This window comes from Convolutriloba macropyga, chromosome 2 (genome assembly GCF_964194025.1).
Source record: "Convolutriloba macropyga chromosome 2, txConMacr16.3, whole genome shotgun sequence".
Lineage (NCBI taxonomy): Eukaryota > Metazoa > Xenacoelomorpha > Acoela > Convolutidae > Convolutriloba > Convolutriloba macropyga.
Window position 1 is genome coordinate 29,728,522 of NC_134469.1, and position 22,811 is coordinate 29,751,332.

The window sequence follows — 22,811 nt, forward strand, 5'->3', positions numbered from 1 at the left end:
CATCAATGCATCCGACAATTAGGTAGCCACAGCAAATAACAGAGCACGATATCTTAGGAAAGTTTTGTTTGAAAGGAAGCAAATTATGCTGATTTTTTAACAAAGTAAGGTTACAAACAGAGCAATACTGAAAGAAGAATTTTCTGTAAATATTAGGGCTTTGCTCATAACCACACTCCGCAAAAATTTCGGCAGGCACATGCGTCACGGATTCGACATATCTAAGTGCAATGCTCTCAGTTTTTCGCTTCCAATTCACCACCTCATTTATTAAATTATAGAAATACATTGACGTCAACGATAAATTCGTGAGTGATACTCCGTCAAGAAGGTGAATAATATGCTCCCAAACATTATCAGGTAGTTCGATGTTCAAATAGTCCATAACTTCAAATTCCATATAAATCTGAAACATTTTTTTCTTGGTTTGCAAACATATAAACTCCTGAAGCATTTACCGGTTCAACCGACTTGAAAAGTTACGTGACGCATTTTGAGCTATTAGCGGAACTACAAAAGATCCGGCTCGCGAAGTTGAGGAACGGCCGCATTACTTTGCACTTAGGCTACAAAAATCTGCCATAGATTTCTATCGCACTCTACAGCAAGCTACACGAGAAAATTATGATGAATGCGTTAAAGCTTTTCGAGAACACTACAGCGAAAAACCGGTCGTTTTCCGAGGACGGCTAGCTCGCCGCGTACAGCAACCAGGAGTAAAACTGACAGATTTTCTGGGAGATTTAAAGCAGTTGGCTTTGAAAGCTTACCCAACGGAGTCGCAAGACATTAGAGACCATCTCGTTCTGAGAGGATTTCAAGAAGGAATCAACCATAGTCAGGTGAGGTTAGATCTCAGAAAGCAAATCGGCGACAAGGATATGAATATTGAAACAGTTTTGGAAAGAGCATTGCATCTGGAAGCTGTAACAAGAATAGAGGAGGAAGAGCAAACACCAAAAGTTGCGGTAATTAGACGAGATGAAACAAAAGATTTAGTGGAGGCCGTCACCAAGCTTGTGAACCAATTGTCAGTAGATGACAAAGAGCGAGAAAACCGTCGAAACCAATCTAGGGAGCGAAGCGGTTCCCGGGTACGGTGGAATGACGACAGACGTGACAGAGGACAGCAACAAGATCGTGGGTTTAACGATCGGCGGCGATTTCCAACGAAAGGGCCTAGTCACCGAGACAGATGTTTTGGAAGAGAGGAACCGTCTAGGAGGAACGACAGGCAGGGTTTCAAGCGCAGAGCCTGTGGACAAAAAGGACACCTTTCGAGGAATTGTCGAAATTGTTTCCTATGTGGAATTCCCCAACACTTGAAAAGAAACTGCCCTTTTGAAAAGAAAACCACCGAGAACTGCAATGTCATTAGAGTTTGTTCGACAAACACAATTAATTGTCTAAACGCAGAAATCATAATTCACGGGAACAGATGCGTTGGATTAATAGTCAGTGGAAGTAGTATATCGCTTTTGAGCTGGTCCACATACGAAAAACTGGGAAAACCGGGAATTGTACAAACATACACAAAACGAGTGTTAGCAGACAATGACTCAGCTGTCAAAACAATAGGCAGAGTAACGCTTTTGGTACATTTGCCACCAAGACCACTGGAGGTTGAACAAGAGTTTGTAATAACGGCAGACGACAGTATAGAATGTCTGCTGGGAATTGATCTCCTGAAAACCAATAAATGTGTATTGAACTTACACGAAGAGAAACTATATAGCAGTCACTCTAAAATTTCAATACCGCTCACCACAGTGAAAACGCAAGGTGTTCAAGTTTTTGCAATTGCGGGACAAAACACTTATATACAGAGTAAAAACAAAAGTCTAATGAAAATTAGATTAGCTGGTGAAAACGGAGATGAAATTCCGGGAGTGGAAGGATTATTGGAAGCAATTGAAGATTTTGAATTAAAGAGTGGTTTGCTTTTAGCCGCCTGTATGATACCAATGAAGATGGTTGGAGTTTGATAAAAGTGGTAAATCTAACGGACGCACCAGTAACCCTGTATAAAAGCACTAAAGTGGGAACTTACTTTGAAAACAAACAGGACTTAGCTGTGAAGGGAATTTTCACAAACCAAAATAAGACAAAAACATTGGAACTTTTCAAATGGGAAAACACGCAAACTTGAAACGTTCTAAACTAAATGACCAGCAGAAAGAGAAAGTACAGGAATTGTTCACAGGACTTCAACAAGTCTTCTCACGAAACTGAAATGACTTAGGATATTTTGACAAAATTAAACATCAGATTAACCTCAACAAAGATGCACATCCGTTCAGAAGAAGTTATTGCAGTATGAGCTTCGATAAAAGAAAAGCAATGAAAAAATTGTCAAATATCTGGAGGATGCAAAATTAATTGAACCAACCCATTCGTATTGGGCAGCACCATCAATATTGGTGAAGAAGAAAGATGGCAGCTACAGACTAGTTGTAGATTACAGAGGTTTGAATAAACAAATCGAGAAAACCAGTTGGCCGCTACCAAGAATAAATGACGTTATTGATTCTCTAGATGGAAATTGTTACTTTTCCAATATCGATTTGACATCGGGATATTTTCAAATGGCACTCAATGAAGATTCACAGAACTGGACAGCTTTTGTAACTCCAATGAGACTCTACAAATGGAAGAGACTATTCATGGGTTTGGCATCAGCGCCAGCAGCTTTTCAAAATTTAATGGAATTGATCATGTCGGGACTCTCCTTTGAAGTGGATTTAGTATACCTGGATAACATAATCATCTTCGGTATATCCCTTGAGGAGCATCTCAACCGCCCAGATCTCGTACTTGGGCGACTTTAATACGCTGGAATGAAAATAAAAAGCTCAAAATGCAGGTTTTTTAAGGAAAAAATTCATTTCCTGTGACACATTGTATCAGAAAAGGCGTAGAAGTGGATCCGGAAAAAGTAGCGACAGTCAGTAAAACGGAAAACCCACGAACAATAAAAGAAATGAGAGCTATTAGGACTAGTAGGCTTTTACAGAAGATTCATACAAGATTTCGGAAAAATAGCAGAGCCGCTTTATAAGCTATTAAACAGAAAAGAACGTTTTACTTGGAGCAAGGAAGGTGAATCAGCAGTTGAACAACTAAAACAAACTTTACAGAAAGCACCAATTTCGGGTTATCCGAATGACACGGATCCCTATACGTTAACCACCGACGCTTCTTTGTTTGGCATTGGCGCAATTATTTCCCAATGAAAAGAATGGGGTGAAAGAGTTACTGCATACGCAAGCAAAACGCTCAGCAAAAGTCAACGAAACTATTCTGCGACAAAACGAGAACCTTCTGCAATAGTTCATTTTACTCAACACTTCAGAAATCATCTTCTGGGACAAAAATGTTTAATTGTTTTTGACCATAGGGCCCTCACGTGGTTATATAGTTTTAAGGAACCAGACTGATTATTGAACAGATGGATAGAAAAACTCGGACAGTTTGACTTTGAAATCAAACACGAAGCGGGAAAAAGATCCCTCACTTGGTTTGTCCGTCGAGAGTCCCACAGACTGAAGACCAAGTCAAAGACTGCGATCAAGTGAACCAAATAAATACGGAAGAAAAAAATATCTGGTCCATTGGACTAGGGAACCCATTTGAACAAATAGTTGAACATCAGAAAAATAAAGCTGATCTCATTATACTGAGAAACTGGATTGAGAACGGGAAACGCCCTCAAAGAAAACATATGGCAGGAGCCTCTAGGGCACTGTGGAAACTTTGGACTGATTTCAGAAACTTACGGATTGAAAATGATCTAATCAAGACACAGAAACGTATTGACGAATTTAATAACCTAACACAAATCGTCATTCAGAGATCACTTTTAAAAGAAATTCTGCCTTTCCTTCATGAACATTGCGGACATTTTGGTATGGCCAAGACATTTGATTGGGTTCGAGAACAACTCTACTGGCCCGGGATGAAAAAAGATGTCCACGAGTGGGTAAGTTCTTGCGAAGAATGCTTTTAAAAGAAATCTCCACCCCAGAAACACATACACAGCCTGACAAAGTGGAAACCAAGTCATCCGTTCTGGCAAGTTGCCGCAGACATTATGAGACCTTTACCCGAGTCCAGCAGAAACAAATACATTCTGTTAATTGGAGATCAGTTTACAAAATGGTAAGAAGCAATTCCCATGAGCAACCAAGAAGCTTCAACGGTGGCTAAGGCCTTTGTAAATGTATGAGTTTCAAGGTTTAGTTGTCCGGCAAATCTTCATAGCGACAAGGGCAGTTTTTTTCGAATCTTTTCATGAACAGATGTAAAGAGCTGGGAATTAACAGGACTTCAAAAACAGCTTATCACCCTCAAGAAATCGCAATGATAGAGCGCACCAATCGCACTATTGAAGAAAGCCTTGCAAAATTTGTGGGTGAACATCACAACACCTGGAGCGACTACCTTCCGCTAGTAATGATGGCGTACAGATCATCAATTCACTCTGATACGAAATACAGACCTTTTACCTCCTTTTTGGACGATTATGCGCGCTGCCAATTGATTGCGCTGACAATACAAATCAAAATCTACCCAACCTTGAGTGATTACGTTGGTTGATTGAAATACGAACTGCAAACGTGCCATGAGCTGGTACGGGAAAGCATGGATGTGGAGCAAGAAAAACCTGCTATGACCTTAGCACATTTGGACCACAATATGAAGTAGGTGATTTAGTAATGGTGTTCAACCCCACAATAAAAACTGGCAAGAAAAAGAAAATTGAATCCTTTTACAGCGGACCGCAGGTAATACGTGAAATGATAAACGATCTGAACTGTGTTATTGAGGATGTGAAAACAAAAAAAAACAACAAAAGGTCCACTACAATCGACTCAAACGCTTTAACAGTAGAAGTGCTACCACTGATAAAAAAGAACCTAAGAAGGGAAAGATTGAAACGAGAATAACGCAAAACGACCTTACGGAGGACAATGATTTTGTGGAAATTGAAATGGTGACCCCAAAAATGAATGACACAGAAAGAAGAGAAGTTCAACCTGAAGGAAATATTAGTCAAATTAATCCTAATACTGAAACTCACAATGAGACAGTCAAAAACTAATCGTTTCAAACACCTATGCGTTGGAGTACAAGAGAATCAATAAATACTAACACCAACAATAAGAGCAGAAGCACAAAGATACCTGCGCCCAAAGTAGCCACACAGCAGAAGCGGGATAGTCTGGTGTCAACATCAAAAAGGAGTGAAGGCGAAGAATTTCCAAATAGGAGCACGGCTTCTACTTCGCAAAATGTCGCCCAAAAACGATATCAGACAAGAAGTGCGTCGGGAATAACAAGACCACAGAAACTGAAAGACTATTTTTTATTCAAGGATAACGATTCAGATGAAAAATTTGAAAATGATGTTTTTTTAAAGGTGATACGACAAAATGCAGAGGTCGTGGAACCCACATTGGATCGTGCAGCTGAACTGGAAACTTCGTCAGTTGATTAGCATATTAGATTTTTCACAATCCTTGGAGATTGTGGGGTATGATTTTGAGAACATTCTACAGATTCAGAAATTTGCAACGATGGAACCGACAAAATGTGAAACGTCACATATAAATGTGGAGCACGTAAACAAAGGAGGACTGATCTATGCCAAAATCAGCATGAGTAAACTAAAATACTGCGTGTACAGGGCTGCATATACGGTAACTGTTCTGAAAAAGAATAGTTGGTATGACGACGCAACTTACTTAAAAAATCACAAATAATTCCAACGTTTTATCCAATAAAAGAGTCAGTCTGTCAAAATCTATGGCAGGGACACAAAGCCCGGTTACCGGGTATTGGTGATTTTGAATTCAATACTCCAAAAGAAGTCCTCAACGAGATGAATGTTGACCGAACCGAAGCTGAATTTGTTCAAAAGATATCAAAAACTTTCATGAAAGGCGGAGATGAGAAAAGAGTGAATTATGTCTAACCCGTGGATTGGATTAATCCAAAAAGTGAAACACAGAAAGGTAACATCATAATAAATAGTGAAATTTTCATGGGGACTTTGTTCATTGAAACTAGTGAAGCAAATGAAGGAACATGGTTATATTTTATAGACCCTTTGAAACAAGAGCAGACCGTGTTATATCAAGGAGACACATTTGAAATAGATTCAATACAATATCTGTTCGACCAAGACAAAAACCAAACATCTTAACGATCGTTAAATTTTTAGACTCGATAACAGCAAAAATAGTCCGCGCTGGAAACAAAATGTACTTGACGAGAAAATTAGACAGAAAAAGAAATTTAGTTGTCCAGTTGAAAAACAAGACAAAACATATAGACAATCATCTGCTTTTTGAAACAAACCACAGAAGTTTGTTTTACACAACTGAAAAGTTGACGGCCACGGAACAAAATTTTTCAACAACAGATATATCTGAAACAGATCTCAGGGACATAAAACTCGACCAACTTTTTGTGTGGGATTATCGAGGCATGTTTGAAAATCTGAAACAAATAGAGTTATTAAATTGTCACATAGAAACACTGCACAGAGATATGATGTTAACGACACCAATTAACGGAAACTCACATAAATGTTTCCTAAATCAACAAAACGCTCTTGGTACACACGCAGAAAGAGCGGGAGGAATACTTTATGTCCATAGGTGCGCTAAAGTAATAGTACATGTTGTCGAAAATCAGTTTTGTACGGAGGAAGTACCAATTAGAGTGTCTTCTGACATTACTTCAGAAGTAATTAGATACATGGACCCCATTTCTAGAGTTTTCTATAGAAATTTCACACTGATTAATTGCAACCCCATGTACCCGAACGCTCGTGAATTGCGGAATGGGTCATGGATAACATATGGGCGAAGAATACAATTGATTGAAAAACCCAATTATTATGCCTAATTATAGAGTTAACGTCCATTGGCCAACTTCGGCGCCAATGGAAGGGTTTTTCAATGACAAGGACCTGGAACTCAGCAAAAGGGTCCAAAGATCAAGGCATTCGAGAGAGACGACAACAGGAAGGGAAGTTTTCCTGGGACAAGGAGGTTTATATGAGCATGAGACTCCAGAGTATTTCAACACGAACTTAAAGTACAATCATCAGTGGCATGAATTGCTGATTTTTGATTACTTGGATAATGAAGTGAAACAAATCTGGCATGTGGCCAGGGAAATAACCATCAGTTTGATGACTATTTTTATTGGACCTATAATCATATTTTGTTTGGTACGCGTGTTTCTTTCAATCGATATGCTACGCACAAATCCTGTAATTGCACTGCAACCCATTAACCCAATGGGGGAACTAGGTTAATTTCATCATCTAAAACAACGTACAAAGGAACAAAAATTGACAAGAAAAAGGACAGTTGAACGGTGTGATGGTGAAACAAACATCGTAGTTATAAAAGCAAAAAAAGCAAAATCTGTACCAGATATGGCAGAAATTGAGATTGATACAATAGACTAATTTACGTGTATGATATGTAGGAATGGAAGAACCAAAAATCGGTGATTATTGGTACTATCTACCCGAGTTGTTTGAGGTCAGGTCGAGAGTCAGGCACCAAGTGTATCGGATTGTTGAAGTAACCTCAAACAAAAGGTACGTGGTGCCTCTGACGCAGCTGCAACCACCCAATAAAGTGGATACAGCCGCAATTAGCGTTGGGAAGTTAAGTGAGATGCAATACAGAATCGAGGAACAACAAAAGAAGATTGACAACAGCGAAATGCTGGGAACAGCCGGGGCTCGGCTCAAAGAGTAGGTCCGGCAGTTAAAACTTGAAAGTCAAAGATTAGGTGATCAATTCTGGAGACCAAACGGCAACTTGGATACGCTGGGAATCAGCGGGAGTCCTGCAGGAGGCAGGTGGAAACATTGAAGAAAGAATTGGAGGAGGTTTCAAATGTAGCCGAAACAAAAACAAGGGAATGTATCGCTCTGGTGGACGAGCGGGAGTGCTCAGCTCGGGAGTTGGAGAACGCCGAGATAGACAATAGTAAGCTAAGGAGTAAAGTAAACACAGAGCAAACCTCAAAGAAGGTCATACAGAGGAGGCTGGAGGCGATCAACGCGCTGAGCCCGTTCAGTCGATCTCCAAACTTTTATGAACTTCTATTCCTGCCACAGGGGGAAACAACCAGTACTATCCAGAAACATTTCAAAGCGTTGGCAATTCTCTGTCATCCGGACAAGGGTGGTCCACAAAATTATTCTTCAAGCAAAGAAAATTCTGGAAGACGAGGAGGCCAGTAATATTTATGTCAAATACGGGATTGAAAAAGCACAAGAACATATGAACTCGAAAATGGACATTTGAAACTCTTGCTGTGTGAGTGAGTGGAACACTCACATTTTCTAAGAGGGATGCATTATAGTGAACCATAATGTATGACATGCTCATAAATTACATATTAAACGCATAATCCGAAATTTTCACAAACAAATAGGAGAAAAAAAGAGATGGTTACTAATAGTAAACCGGATTTTAACAATATAGAGAAAGCATCATAAATAATGATGGGAATAATCATGGAATTTCATCCTGACGGGACACGTCAATGAATTTTTGTTCATGACGGGATTCGTCAAGCAGGTAAACTTGTTATCTGTTAGCTTAACTCACAGAAACCCGTGCGGTAGAAAATAACTATGAGAATATCCCAGGGAGGTTAACAAAAATGGGTAAAAATAAACTAAGATTCATTAACCATTGATAGAACTGAAACCAAAGAACGTATTCAAAACTAAACCTTACACAATCCAGCTGCCTCTCTTTAATTGCTTTACACCTCTCATCTTCACAAAACTAATATTTACAAGCAAAAGATCAAACTTCGTATTAAGTTGATTGTACATTTACATCTGCTCAATTAAATTCAACTCTGAAACTTAGAAAATTTTCCTCAGTAAATCCGAGGTTTAAAGTGCTTAATAATAACACCCAACCCAAACCGTAATCGTAGACAGTGCACCAATATTACAAATGGAACATAACCATATACTTAACAATTCACATTCCAAAAGTTTAAAATTGAATTCATCACTGCTACTTGATAGCATTACAGTTAAAAACGGGACATAAAGGCTCCTGAGATCTCATGGTGGTTTGTTACACTTTTAATGCTGATTAATATCAGAATTTTGTCACCCATTTGTTTTGATAATTGCATTGATAAATTTATTAAAAAGTTTCATATACTCAATGCAAGGACGAGAACCGGACAACCAAAAAGTCTTTCATGTAAAAAAACCAGTTAAGAACGACGACCAAACTGCAATTGGGTGCGAGAAGTGTGATGCTTGGTTTCATGGCTCCTGTGTCGCCTGAAGACGTCAATGCCTGGGAGCGTCAAAGAACTGTGTCTGGCTGTGTGATCAATGTCTCGGCACTGAGGTCTTTTCCTCGGAAGCTAAGTTGAATTCGACTCTTGATACAATGGAGAATAAAATGTCCTCTGTTTCTGAAAAAAAACACTGCCGAAAGCTCTGGAGAACGCAGTGGAAGAAATAATTGAACCCACGCTGACTTCTTAGGAGATACAAAGCACTAGTCCAGCTCTAAGAAAAAACATTGATGACAGATTAAAGTTTATAATAACAGGTGTACGAAATGAACTCGAAATCCCTAAAGTGAACAGAAACAAGTGTAATGAAAATTTCTTCCATCAAAATGCCAAGTTAGTCAACATCTTCTCGAGAAAATTGGGATCTTTGGAGGACTTAAACAAGCCAAAATTGAGTTATTTGTACCGACACTTCTTCCTAGAACAGTACAACCAGTCGAGTACATGCAGTTGGAGGATTCTGTGCAGCTGTTGTAGCTGCAACCCTCACTGGCAATCCTTTGATGTAGCTCTTAAGGAAAATCAAGAGATCTGGACTGAAAATCAATACCCAACAGAGTGGTCCTCCAGTATTGTTAATGAGACGTTGGATAAAATAGTCGCGAAAGAAAAGGTCACAGCAAAACCACCCCAGAATGATCAACATCTTAAAAAAGTAAAGTCTTAACAATAGTGAGCCTAAACCTAGGTTTTTTGTTCAATAGAGAGGAAATATCACGCAAAATTTTGCAAGTAGACTGAAAAAGTTGTGTGATATTCAAATCATTTTCGCAACAAGAAAGCTAAGAACTTGCTTGCCCGCCTTGAAATCACCTTTTGATAGGAATCTGAAATCCCATGTGGTATGTAAAGTTACAAGTAATGGATGCAGTTCCATCTATGTTGGCCAAACCAGCCGAGATGTTACCACTAGAATTTCAGAGCATCAAAAGAAGGATTCACCTGTTGGACAACATCTTGTTGAATGTTGTGGTACAACGCATAACGTGAAATGGGAGAATCTTTATGCATTTCGCTTGGTTGAAAAACTAATGACGATAGAAGCGATCTACATCAAAAAGCTGAAATCGCAATTAAATACGCGCGATGAGTATCGGGGCGGGAATTGACATTGAAGTATTAGTTCAAATACAAACATTTGACTCTTGAAATTCGAAAAATATTCTGGTACATTTTAATTCGAAATTTTGTCAACCCCAAAAAGTAAAAAAAAACAGATAGGAACGGAAGGAAAAAATCTTTTTTCAGAAATAGAGAGCATTTTACCCGGGATTTTCATAAAATTCGGAAAAAAATGAATTGATTTTAGTGTAATAAGTGTTAAAAAAAATGTTGTAAATGTGATTTTAATTGTAAATATTTTCAAAAGTTCAATGTTACTTTAACTCATTTCTTAGAATTAAAGTCAAGGCCAAGTTTATATACTTTGTAAATGATATCATTTAATTTTTAAACCTAACGATGAGCGCAATGTTCGAAAACGTTCGTTTTAGTTAATCAATTTAAGTTTAATTGACAATTACTTCTCTAAATCCTCACTCAAAACCCTTGGCTGTGCCCTAAAGTCTCGACTTTACTTGGGCATACTCCAGAGGCTTCTACTACTACTACTACTACTACTACTACTAAATGTGATTCAGTTAATGACAAAAAAGACATTTGATCAGATTATGAAGCATATGGATTAAATTCCGACGTAAGCTTTCCATAAATTTTTCGGCTAATTCTGCAGCTGCAAAAGCAAAGCTGACCATTGACTTGAAGTTATAGCGGCCGCCCGTGCACAATATTTTATTTCTTTATGTAATTGAGCGTGGTTCTTGTTTGAAATACAAAGTTAGAAGTTAAATTATAAAGATAATTAAATTGCGAGGAAAATTAGTTTAATCAAATGAAGGTTCAAAAGATTGGTTAGCTCCGATGGTAGGTTTGGTGTTCAATGAATGAAATCAATCCTCCGTTTGATCAGTACCAATACCGGTTATATCATCTTGGTAATTAAACCGAGTCAACAATTATATGTCAGTTTCGTTGATATTGCGTGAAGCCCGAGCTTTGTCTAATCAAATGTCTATTTTTTTTAAACCTACCAAAACTGTGTCAACGATAAATCAGGTAAAAAATTGAATTTTAAACCAAATCTTTGATAGTGAAAGCCTAGGTTTTTAGTACATTTTTTATAAACGTTGAAATTCACACTGCCGCGCCTCCTAATAAGCATAGAGTGTACCGCTCACTCAAAAATTTATGACGAGAAGGCCAAAACCTTCTCGATATTACAGTCATTTTTCTGTCGATGAATGACAGTATCTCTTTTTGACAATCGCTGGCCAAGTATTGGTTGTAGTTTTCAGCTGCTGAAGCTTTGACCGCAATTGGTCATTCACTATCTCCATTTTTCTAGATGGCTTTGCCCTTTTTAGCAGCATTGACTTTTAAATCGGCTAAAACTTGTTTCAATAAATCGATGCTTCAGCATTTTTTGCTGCTGCTGCCTTTAAATTATCCCGTAGCGCCTCACACTTGACAATTCTTTTGTCCAATGCGTCATTTGTTGTCTCTTTGGCCTTGTGACAATTGTTAACCAGTTTTCGTCGAAATCCAACGAGGACTTTGCAGTTCCACTTCAGTGTGCTTTGCTCTGGACCGAATATTGCTGGTGCTAGAAGTTCTATTATAGACACCTTCCGATTCCGCGAAAGAAAATATTCCACTCGTTACACTCACGGGAAAATCACGGAAATAAATGTCAACGATTTTGGCTTTTTGTACATATAATCACTGTTTTTGGGATCCCGTTGTCTGCTATTTTACAAAAAACCATTTTTGACTTCCAATGTTTTCCGATATTTTCAGAGTTGAACTCAAATTTTTCCATTTTCGTCTTGAACTCAAGACAACTTTATCTCTTTCTTTTTTGGTCCCAATCTCGAGACGTTTCTATTTTGTCTGTCTTGATCTCAAGAATACAATTTCTTGGGCCCCGAACTTACGACAACTTTTTTCTCTTTATTTACTTTTTGGTCTCGAGATCACGATATTTCCAATTTTTCAAACAACCGACTCTTTTAAGTACCATTTTTCTTCAATCCTTTTATTTTGTTTTCCGCGTTCGTTTTTTATTTTGAGTAATTGTTTATACATACGTGTTAACGTAACGGTGTCAGGAGTCCGCAATAGTTGTCGACAAGACGCTCCTATAACAACTAATCCTAAATAAATGAATGTAATTTTAATTTCATTTGTTAGAAAAATTTCCTGCTGGAACAGGCAGTTCCAGTGAATGAAATTTTCATGACGGTATTTTCCATCTCAGAATGTTTCTCGGCTGATAATTCTGTTTAGTTTTATGGCGAATTGTTTGAGCAAAGTGACTCTGTTTTCTGTCTGATGTGGAGAAAAAACTACGCTGTAGATTTTGATTGCTTACATTTAAGTTACTATTCATCGGCCACTGATATATTTCACAATTGAATTTTTTCAGCGGTTTGCCATATTGTTGAAAACTAACGTCTTAAAATATGACGACATTCGGGTATAACTGGTTGCATGCAACGATTGTATAGTTATGATACAAATTTACTGTAAGAGGGTCCACATATCCGATGAAGAAAATTTCTGGCCCTCTATTAACACAGGAACTTCTTCTGAGCGAAAAAGGAGCCAGTTATTGTTGCTACCGTCTTGCCACATTTATGAACACATAAAGCGGATCCTGATCTTTCCACGTCAGTTCTCCAAGAGCGCTACTGACACAATTACAGCGTTTTCCCTATTTCAGCCATTGTTTGAATTTTCAATCGCTGAATTTTATATTGGGGCTTTCTAAATGCCATTAAAAAATTTTCCCTATCTTCGAGTAGTTCGAATTTAAAGGTGTCAATAACGCTTGAAAAAAATTTTCATGGTTTTTTTAAGATTAACAGTTGTTCATCGCCTGAAGACGTCAATGGCTGGGAGCGTCAAAGAACTGTGTCTGGCTGTGTGATCAATGTCTCGGCACTGAGGTCTTTTCTTCGGAAGCTAAGTTGAATTCGACTCTTGATACAATGGAAAATAAAATGTCCTCTGTTTCTGAAAAAAAAACACTGCCGAAAGTTTTGGAGAACGCAGCGGAAGAAATAATCGAACCCACGCTGACTTCTTAGGAGGTACAAAGCACTAGTCCAGCTCTAAGAAAAAACATTGATGACAGATTAAAGTTTATAATAACAGGTGTACGAAATGAACTCGAAATCCCTAAAGTGAACAGAAACAAGTGTAGTGAAAATTTCTTCCATCGAACTGCCAAGTTAGTCAACATCTTCTCGAGAAAATTGGGATCTTTGGAGGACTTAAACAAGCCAAAATTGAGTTATTTGTACCGAAACTTCTTCCTAGAACAGTACAACCAGTCGAGTACATGCAGCTGGAGGATTCTGTGCAGCTGTTGTAGCTGCAACCCTCACTGGCAATACTTTGATGTAGCTCTTAAGGAAAATCAAGAGATCTGGACTGAAAATCAATACCCAACGGAGTGGTCCTCCAGTATTGTTAATGAGACGTTGGATAAAATAGTCGCGAAAGAAAAGGTCTTGTTCAATAGAGAGGAAATATCACGCAAAATTTTGCAAGTAGACTTAAAAAATTGTGTGATATTCAAATCATTTTCACAACAAGAAAGCTAAGAACTTGCTTGCCCGCCTTGAAATCACCTTTTGATAGGAATCTGAAATCCCATGTGGTATGTAAAGTTACATGTAATAGATGCAGTTCCATCTATGTTGGCCAAACCAGCCGAGATGTTACCACTAGAATTTCAGAGCATCAAAAGAAGGATTCACCTGTTGGACAACATCTTGTTGAATGTTGTGGTACAACGCATAACGTGAAATGGGAGAATCTTTATGCATTTCGCGTGGTTGAAAAACTAATGACGATAGAAGCGATCTACATCAAAAAGCTGAAACCGCAATTAAATACGCGCGATGAGTATCGGGGCGGGAATTGACATTGAAGTATTAGTTCAAATACAAACATTTGACTCTTGAAATTCGAAAAATATTCTGGTACATTTTAATTCGAAATTTTGTCAACCCCAAAAAGTAAAAAAAAACAGATAGGAACGGAAGGAAAAAATCTTTTTTCAGAAATAGAAAGCATTTTACCCGGGATTTTCATAAAATTCGGAAAAAAATGAATTGATTTTAGTGTAATAAGTGTTAAAAAAAATGTTGTAAATGTGATTTTAATTGTAAATAGTTTCAAAAATTCAATGTTACTTTATCTCATTTCTTAGAATTAAAGTCAAAGCCAAGTTTATATACTTTGTAAATGATATCATTTAATTTTTAAACCCAACGATGAACGAATGTTCGAAAACGTTCGTTTTAGTTAATCAATTTAAGTTTTAATTGACAATTACTTCTCTAAATCCTCACTCTAAACCCTTGGCTGTGCCCTAAAGTCTCGACTTTACTTGTGCATACTCCAGAAGCCTCTACTACTACTACTACTACTACTACTACTACTACTACTACTACTACTACTACTACTACTACTACTACTACTACTACTACTACTACTACTACTACTACTACTACTACTACTACTACTACTACTACTACTACTACTACTACTACTACTACTACTACTACTACTACTACTACTAAATGTGATTCAGCTAATGACAAAAAAGACAATTGATCAGATTATGAAGCATATGGATTAAATTCCGACGTAAGCTTTCCATAAATTTTTCGGCTCATTCTGCAGCTGCAAAAGCAAAGCTGACCATTGACTTGAAGTTATGGCAGCCGCCCGTGCACAATACTTTTTTCTTTATGTAATTGAGCGTGGTTCTTGTTTGAAATACAAAGTTAGAAGTTAAATTATAAAGATAATTAAATTGCGAGGGAAATTGGTTTAATCAAATGAAGGTTCAAAAGATTGGTTAGCTCCGAGTGTAGGTTTGGTGTTCAATGAATGAAATCAATCCACCGTTTGATCAGTACCAATACCGGTTATGTCATCTTGGTAATTAAACCGATTCAACAATTATATGTCAGTTTCGATGATATTGCGTGAAGCCCGAGCTTTGTCTAATCAAATGTCTATTTTGTTTTCTTTACACCTACCCAAACTGTGTAAACGATAAATCAGGTACAAAATTGAATTTTAAACCAAATCTTTGATAGTGAAAGCCTAGGTTTTTAGTACTTTTTTTATAAACGTTGAAACTCACACTGCCGCGCCTCTTAATAAGCATAGAGTGTACCGTTCACTCAAACATCTAAGACGAGAAGGCCAAAACCTTCTCGATATTAGAGTCATTTTTCTCTGTCGATCAATGACAGTATCTTTTTTTGACAATCGCTGGCCAGGTATTGGTTGTAGTTTTCCAGCTGCTGAAGCTTTGACCGCAATTGGTCATTCACCATCTCCATTTTTCTCGATGGCTTTGACCCTTTTAGCAGCATTGACTTTTAAATCGGCTAAAACTTGTTTCAATAAATCGCTGCTTCAGCATTTTTTGCTGCTGCTGCCTTTAAATTATCCCGTAGCGCCTCACAATTGACGCTTCTTTTGTCCAATGCGTCATTTGTTGTCTCTTTGGCCTTGTGACAATTGTTAACCAGTTTTCGTCGAAATCCAACGAGGACTTTGCAGTTCCACTTCAGTCTGCTTTGCTCTGGACCGAATATTGCTGGTGCTAGAAGTTCTATTGTAGACACCTTCCGATTCCGCGAAAGAAAATGTTCCACTCGTTACACTCACGGGAAAATCACGGAAATAATTTTCAACGATTTTGGCATTTTGTACATATATTCACTTTTTTTTGGGATCCCGTTGTCTGCTATTTTAGAAAAAACCATTTTCAGAGTTGAACTCAAATTTTTTCTTTTTTTCGTCTTAAACTCAAGACAACTTTATCTCTTTCTTTTTTGGTCCCAATCTTGAGACGTTTCTTTTTTTTCTGTCTTGATCTCAAGAATACAATTTCTTGGGCCCCGAACTTACGACAACTTTTTTCTCTTTATTTATTTTTTGGTCTCGAAATCACGATATTTCAATTTTTTAAACAACCGACTCTTTTAAGTACCATTTTTCTTCAATCATTTTATTTTGTTGTCCGCGTTCATTTTTTATTTTGAGTAATTGATTATACATACGTGTTAACGTAACGGGGTCAGGAGTCCGTAATAGTTGTCGACAAGACGCTCCTATAACAACTAATCCTAAATAAATGAATGTAATTTTAATTTCATTTGTTAGAAAAATTTGCTGCTGGAACAGGCAGTTCCAGTGAATGAAATTTTCATGACGGTATTTTCCATCTCAGAATGCTTCCCGGCTGATAATTCTGTTTAGTTTTATGGCGAATTGTTTGAGCAAATTGACTCTGTTTTCTGTCTGATGTGGAGAAAAAACTACGCTGTAGATTTTGATTGCTTACATTTAAGTTACTATTCATCGGCCACTGATATATTTCACAATTGAATTTTTTCAGCGGTTTGCCATATTGTTGAAAACTACCGTCTTAAAATATGACGACATTCGGGTATAACTGTTTGCATGCAACGATTGTATAGTTATGATACAAATTACTGTAGGAGGGTCCACATATCCGATAGAAGAAAATTTCTGGCCCTCTCTTAACACAGGAACTTCTTCTGAGCGAAAAAGGAGCCAGTTATTGTTGCTACCGTCTTGCCACATTTATGAACACATAAAGCGGATCCTGATCTTTCTACGTCAGTTCTCCAGGAGCCTTACTGACACAATTACAGCGTTTTCCCTATTTCAGCCATTGTTTGAATTTTCAATCGCTGAATTTTACATTGGGGGTTTCTAAAGGCCATTAAAAAATTTTCCCTATCTTCGAGTAGTTCGAATTTAAAGGTGTTAATAACGCTTGAAAAAAAAATTTTTCATGGTTTTTTTAAGATTAACAGTTGTTACTCCCGAGCCTTTCTCGGAGTAGAGAACATCTGGCTCCTGTTATTTTTACCTGCTGTCCACACAAACTAATCAATTTTTCCTTTAACAATTGTAATACTAAATCTTCGGATTTGTTTTTGTGCAACATTTTTCCGTTTATAAAGTGGTTTTCTTGTTAACAAACATTTTTGCAGGGTCCTTCTTTTGAAAGTGTTTGATCGTTTGACATTTCAGCTGGCATCAATTTTCAAAAACTAATTTACTGAAAATTACTTTACTAAGGTGTCAATATAAATATTCGACTCGGTACAATCCCGGTAAAACCTTGGAAAGAATATTCACCAATTTGTGGGATCCCGTTGCCTTTGATTTTAGTAAATATCATTTTTGGCTTCTAACGTTCTCCGATAATTTCAGTCTTGATTTCAATAATCTTACTTTTTCTATTTTTGAACTCAAGACAACTTTTCTCTTTCTTTTCTTGATACCGATCTCGAGACATTTCCTTTTTTTCGGTCTTGATCTCAAGAAAACATTTTCTTTGGTCTCGAACACAACACCTTTTTTTTCGTTATTCTCTTTTTCGTTCTCGAAATTGCGACATTTCCAAATTTTTAAGCAACCAACACTTTTAAGTACTCCTTCTCCTCAATTGTTGTCGGCGTTCATTTATGCTTTTGAGTAATTGATTATATATAGGTGTTTCCGTAACGGTGTCAGGATTCCGCAATAGGTGTCGCCAAGACGCTCCAATGACAACTAATCCTAAATAAATGAACAATTTGAGAAAAATAATTCACTATTTCACCATTCGAAAAATGAGTCAGACTTTTAGGACTGACCCAGCAATGACCTTTGCTTTTAAACAAACGTATAGGCTTGCGGTTTTCAAGTTCCAAAAAATGTAATTTTTTAGCTAGAAAAATTTCCTAATGGAACAGCTGGATCCAGTGAATGAAATTTTCACGACTGTAATTTCCATTCTCGACTGATAATCATTTACTATTATGCCAAACTGTTTGAGCAATTTGACTCTGTTTTATATCTGCTGTGGCAAAACTGCTATGCTGTAGATTTTGATGGCTTATATTTAAGTTATTATTCATCAGCGACTGATATATTTCACAATTGAATTACTTCAGCGGTTCACCATATTGTTAAAAACTGTCATCTTAAAATTTGACGTCATTCGGCTACAACTGGTTGCATGCAACGATTGTATAATTATGATACAAAACTTTTGTAAGAGGTTCCATATTTCCAATAGAAGAAAAAAGTAAACTGCTGGCCCTCTATTAACACAGTAGCTTCCTCTGAGTGAAAAAAAGCTTAATTATTGTTGCTACCATCTTGCCACATTTATGAACATATAAAATGGGTCCTGATATTTCAACGTCAGTTCTTGAAAAGCGTTACCGAAAAAATCAAAGCACTTTTCTATTTCAACCATTGTTTGAGTTTTCAATCGCTGAATTTTACCTTGGAGCATTCTAAACGCCATTAAAAATTTCCCCTATCTTCGAGTAGTTCGAATTTAAAGGTGTCAATAACGCTTGAAAAAAAATTCATGGTTTTTTTTAAGATTAACAGTTGTTAGTCCCGATCCTTTCTCGGAGTAGAGAACATCTGGGCTCCTGTTATTTTTACCTGCTGTCCACACAAACTAATCAATTTTTCCTTTAACAATTGTAATACTAAATCTTCGAATTTGTTTTTGTGCAACATTTTTTCGTTTATAAAGTGGTTTTCTTGTTAACAAACATTTTTGCAGGGTCCTTCTTTTGAAAGTGTTTGATCGTTTGACATTTCAGCTGGCATCAATTTTCAAAAACTAATTTACTGAAGATTACTTTACTAAGGTGTCAATATAAATATTCGACTCGGTACAATCCCGGTAAAACATTGGAAAGAATATTTACCAATTTGTGGGATCCCGTTGCCTTTGATTTTAGTAAATATCATTTTGGGCTTCTAATGTTCTCCGATAGTTTCAGTCTTGAATTCAATAATTTTCCTTTTTCTCTTCTTGAACTCAAGACAACTTCTCTCTTTCTTTTCTTGATCCCGATCTCGAAACAGTTCCTTTTTTTCGGTCTTGATCTCAAAAAAACATTTTCTTTGGTCTCGAACACAACACCACTTTTTTCGTTTTTCGTTTTTTGTTCTCGAAATTGCGACATTTCCAATTTTTTAAGCAACCAACACTTTTAAGTACTCCTTCTCCTCAATCAATTTCTTTTGTTGTCGGCGTTCATTTATGCTTTTGAGTAATTGATTATATATAGGTGTTTCCGTAACGGTGTCAGGATTCCGCAATAGGTGTCGCCAAGACGCTCCAATGACAACTAATCCTAAATAAATGAACAATTTAGGAAAATAATTCACTATTTCACCATTCGAAAAATGAGTCAGACTTTTAGGACTGACCCAGCAATGACATTTGCTTTTAAACAAACGTATAGGCTTGCGGATTTCAAGTTCCAAAAAAATTGTAATTTTTTTAGCTAGAAAAATTTCCTTATGGAACAGCTGGTTCCAGTGGATGAAATTTTCACGACTGTTTTTTCCATTCTCGACTGATATTCCTTTACTATTATGCCGAACTGTTTGAGCAATTTGACTCTGTTTTATATCTGCTGTGGCAAAACTGCTATGCTGTAGATTTTGATGGCTTATATTTAAGTTATTATTCATCGGCGACTGATATAGTTCACAATTGAATTACTTCAGCGGTTCACCATATTGTTAAAAATTGTCATCTTAAAAATTGACGTCATTCGGCTACAACTGGATGCATGCAACGATTGTATAATTGTGATACAAAACTTTTGTATGAGGTTCCATATATCCAATAGAAGAAAGAAGAAAACTGCTGGCCCTCTATTAACACAGTAGCTTCCTCTGAGTAAAAAAAAGCTTATTTATTGTTGCTACCATCTTGCCACATTTATGAACATATAAAACGGATCCTGATATTTCAACGTCAGTTCTCGAAAAACGTTACTGAAAAAATCAAAGCACTTTTCCTATTTGAACCATTGTTTGAGTTTTCAATCGCTTAATTTTACCTTGGAGCTTTCTGAACGCCATTAAAAATTTCCCCTATCTTCGAGTAGTTCGAATTTAAAGGTGTCAATAACGCTTGAAAGATGATTTTCCAGGGTTATTTTGAGATAAACAGTTGTTATTTTTGATCATTTTTCGGAGTAAAGAACATCTGAGCTCCGGTTATTTTTACCTGCTGTCTACACAAACTAATCGATGTTTCCTTTAACAATTGTACTACAAAATCGTCGAATTTGTTTTTGTTTAACATTTTTCCGTTGATAAAGTGGTCTTGTTGTTGACAAAAGTTTTTGCAGGGTCCTGCTGTTGAAAAAGTTTGATCGTTTGACATTTTAGCTGGCATCGATTTTCGAAAAATTAATTTACTAAAAATTAGTTTACTAAAGTGTCAATATAAAACTTCCGAGTCCGCGAAGGACACTATTCGACTCGTTACAATCCCGGGAAAATCTTGGAAAGAATTTTCAATAATTTTGGCATATTGTACATAGCCTCATCATTTTGTGGGATCCCGTTGCCTTCGATTTTAGTAAAAATCATATTTGGCTTCTAATATTTTCCGATATATATATATATATATATATATATATATATATATATAAAATTTTAGTTTAGAATGGTATGTGAAAACCACTCTATAGGCTCAGAATACATAGAGAGCCTTTGCGCCCAATCTTTTTGGTCGTAAAACTTTGACTATGCTCCGCGAGACATAAGTTTTTTCGCTGGTTTGTCTTAAATTTTTTCAGTTACCGACTTGTTGACTCTAAAGCTCTTATCTCTAAAACCTCTTAAGTCATGTATCAGACTACGTTTTTCTTCTGTTTTTTATACTCGAATTTTGTTATCACAATTTCCACTGTGAACCAGGCAAAAAATTTTTGTTGAAACGATATTGCCCAAAACAGAAGCGTATAATTTGATACAAGGTGAAGGGGAAGCAAACATGGCTAGCAATGCCAGATGCAAAAATAGTGATACTCCATCACACGATGCTCCGGACAAACTCTCATTTCTTTTTCATTCCTTTATTTTTTCTGACTTTACTGAAACGTTTACTGAACATCATCAGTTTCCTGACTGCTAAAGAACTTTTCATCTTGTTTTCCTCTTGCTCAGTAATTTTTTAATTTCCAGGTACCAATTTTAATCGGCTGCTAGGAGTTGTAGTATTTTTTGGTGCCTTGGGCTCACTATTAATCTTTTCCTCAGTAATTAAGACAATTATTTTTTTTGGTTTTGATCTCATGACGGCCTTGAACTCGAGACGTTTCCATTTGTTTGAGACAACCGACTCTTTTAATTACTCCTTTTCTTTAATCTTTTTCTTTTGTTCCCGGCGTTCATATATTAATTTTAGTAATTGTTTATACATTTGTGTTCCCTATACGGGGTCAAAAATCTGCAATATTTGTTGCCAAGATGCTCCATTGAAAACTAATCCTATATAAATAACAATTTAGGAAAGTTTTTCACAGTTTGAAAAAGAAGTTGACTGAAAAGATTGACAGAGCAATATTTTGCTTATAAACAAATGTATAAACCTTCGGTTTTTAAATTGCCAAAAAAATGTTATTCCATTTGCTATAAAAATTTCATGCTAAACCTGCTAGTTCCAGTGAATAAAATCGTCCTGACTATATATTTCATCCGAATCTTTGAATGCATCTCGACTGATATTGTTTTTTCACTATTATGGCAAATTGTTTGAGCAATTTGATTCTGTTTTATGTCTAATGTGGAAAACAGACTACGATGTAGATTTTGAACAGTTACATTTAAGCTACTTTTTATCGGCCGTTGATATATTTCACAATTGTTTTTCTTTAGCGTTTCTCCATGTTATTGAAAACTGCCGTCTCAAAATATAACGATATTTAGGTACAGCGGGTTAGATGCAACGATTGTATAATTATGAAAAAAAGGTTCGTAAGAGGCTCCATATATCCAATAGAAGAAAAGTGCTGAACCTCTATTAATACAGCAACGTCTCCTGAGCAAAAAGAAGCTTAGTCATTTTTGCAACCATCTTGGCACATTTAAGAACATATAAAACGGATCCTGATCTTTCAACGTGAGTTTTCGAAGAGCGTTATTGAAGGCCTCTTAACGTTTTTTTAAATATTAGAACCATTGTTTGAAATTTCAATCGCTGGATTTCACATTGGAGCTTTCTAATTGTCATTAAAACATTGTTCTCTCTTCGAGTACTTTGAAGTTCAAGGAGTCAATAACCCTTGAAAGCTGCATTTCATGATTATTTTAAGATTACCAGTTGTTAGTTCTGATCTTTTCTCGGAATAAAAAACACCTGGGTTCCTGTTATTTTTACCGGATGCAGTCCACACAAACTAATCAATTTTTCCTTTAACAATTGTAATACAAAATCTTCGAATTTGTTTTTGTGCAACATTTTTCAGTTTACAAAGTGGTTTTCTTGTTAACAAACATTTTTGCAGGGT

At 36.7% G+C, this 22,811-nt stretch overlaps 1 protein-coding gene across 1 annotated transcript in view; it reads left to right on the forward strand.

The window, feature by feature from the left end:
* LOC142358604 (protein FAM76A-like) overlaps positions 1 to 22,811 on the forward strand; it is a 606,005-nt gene that overhangs the window by 67,105 nt on the left and 516,089 nt on the right. The gene's annotated exons all lie outside the window — the stretch shown is intronic.